Source organism: Octopus bimaculoides, chromosome 1 (genome assembly GCF_001194135.2).
Source record: "Octopus bimaculoides isolate UCB-OBI-ISO-001 chromosome 1, ASM119413v2, whole genome shotgun sequence".
Lineage (NCBI taxonomy): Eukaryota > Metazoa > Mollusca > Cephalopoda > Octopoda > Octopodidae > Octopus > Octopus bimaculoides.
Window position 1 is genome coordinate 83,428,773 of NC_068981.1, and position 2,562 is coordinate 83,431,334.

At 35.3% G+C, this 2,562-nt stretch overlaps 1 protein-coding gene across 1 annotated transcript in view; it reads left to right on the forward strand.

Moving 5' to 3' along the window:
* LOC106879808 (iroquois-class homeodomain protein irx-3) overlaps nt 1-2,562 on the forward strand; it is a 124,153-nt gene that overhangs the window by 76,950 nt on the left and 44,641 nt on the right. The window lies entirely within an intron of this gene.

Consider the following 2,562-nt stretch of genomic DNA (forward strand, 5'->3'; position numbering starts at 1 on the left):
ATATATATATATATATACATATATATGTATATATATTTATATATGTATATGTTCGTATATAGCTTGTGTGCAGGAGTGTCTCTATGCCTCTGTGTCTCTATCTCATATAACAACAGAACTCTAGTCGTCGATGTTATGTGTCATGTCATGTGCGGTAGTTATATTTGATTTATTTCTGAAAACGTCCCAGGCTAGCAAATTTACCATTCAGTTCGAAATTTTCCACCAAGACTTACTGCTGTGTTGACGTCAACATCTGCACTTTTTGTCTCTTATTTTATTCAATCTCTCTCATTTTTATTCGCTCACTTGATGCAGTAGAATTGGACTGTATATCAGATATCATAGGAAAAATAAAATCACTAAAAGAAAAGGTCTGTTGGCATAAAGGGAATATATTTTATTTCAAAATCACTTGGGGCGATAATAATTCAGTTTAAGAAATATATATTAGCCTGCAGTTTTGGCGCACACGTAATCTCTTTACATACACATACACATACAATAAACAGAAATACGAGCAAACATATAGATACAGAAATCGCACAATCTTTACTACTGTCAAATACATACATAATCACACTTGTAGCATACACACGCACACACGCACACACGCACACACACACACACACACACACACACACACACACACACACACATACATATGCATGTATGTATATATGTGTATATATGTCTATATATCTGCATGTATATATATATATATATATATATATATATATATCGTCAGTAAATCATAAATCCGAAAGAGAAGCACACTCTAAATTATAGAGTATTTAGAGAATGTTAGTTACGGCCGGTTCAATGACCACCGGCCGTTTGGGTCTGACGAGACGTGTGTAAAACTAAGCACTTCATGAACGCAAAACCCTGGGTAACCCTGTAAACCGGCCATAACTAACGTTCCCTACACACACACACACACACACACACACATATATATGTATGTATGTATGCACATACAATTTGCCAAAGAGCTGCTAATAGTTTCATACTTTAGAGATACTGAGGCTGAGAGACTAATTGGAGATACATGTCATGTTATATAAATCTGCCAATTGCATGTACCTCTAAAATATGAAGCTGTTAGTAACTGTTGTGTAAATTGTGTATATTAAGTTATATTTATTGCTAATTGGATGAGTTTTTTTATTCATCCTACCTATAACATGTGTGTGTGCGCGCGCGTGTGCAGTCGTGGCTGTGTAGTAAGAAGTTTATTTTCTAACCACGTGATTCTGGGTTCAGTCCACCTTGGATAAGTGTCTTCTGTAGCCTCGTGCCGACCAAAACCTTGTGAATGAATTTGGTAGACGGAAACTAAAAGAAGCCCGTCGTATATACACATGTCTATATGTGTATCTGTGAGAGTATGAATGTGTGCGTCTCTTCGTTTGTCTGCCACCAGAGCTTGACAACTGAGCGGTTCGGCAAAAGAAACTGATAGAATAAGTACCAGATTTGTAATAAAAATGAATACTGGAGTCGATTGATTCCACCAAAATTTCTTCTAGGCGACACCCCAGCATGACCGGAGTAAAATGATTGACAATTGTAGATGAATGAAGAAACTCTGACTTATGATAAACTTAATATAAATGCCATTTCACTTTTCTCAATAACATGGAGTGATAGTTTTTAACTACATTGGAATTCACAGTTGTTTGCACCAATGTTCATGGATGTGGTGTTCTAGAGGAATGAGGGACATCGAGAATGGATTTTGGTGCTGGATATACTAACAGCTCATTATATTTTATATCACTCGAATACAAGAAGAGTATTGATGATAAAAAGGGCATCATTAGTATTTGTACCAAGGGCTCAGAGAATGCCACACTGTAAGAAGTGATCGCTCTCGATTCTAAAGAAAATTGCTGGATATTGCAGCGTAACTTCAAAATATTTTACATTATATAATCCAAGGTTGAAATATATTTGACTATAGAAATAGGCTCGAAAAGGACTAAGAACTAATCTATTGCAACAGTAAACGTCAGGAAAAATATTAAATACCTATACATGGTCGCTTGATCTGCTATTGTTAACAGCCAAACATCTCTCAAATCATACGCTTTTGTTTTATATAAGGACGGAATTTATTAGGTAATGCTGCCCCGTAGAAAGACATTAAATGGAACGGTCATATCTGGAATATCATTTATGATAAGCTTGTTCCATCAGAGTTGAACTGAGGTTAAACAATACTATCACTACCACCGCCATCACAACCAACAACAACAGCAACACTATCGCCATGGTCCAATGTAAGGGGTTCTGTGTAGCTCTTTATGTACTCAGCACAGGAAATAGGATATTCTTTCACAAAAATTCATTCAAATTTTGAAATTAAAAATTATTCCTCTGGTGATTTGAAGCGAAGTTGTATAAATAACGATACGTATCGCGACGTAACTATAAAAGCTTTTCAGTCAGTACTTTTCTCTCCGGAAAAAAAGAAACAAAAAAAAAGCTTGAATCCAATCTCTGTATTATCATCTATAACTATAGTATAGCTCAGTTTGTATGTATATATGTATATAT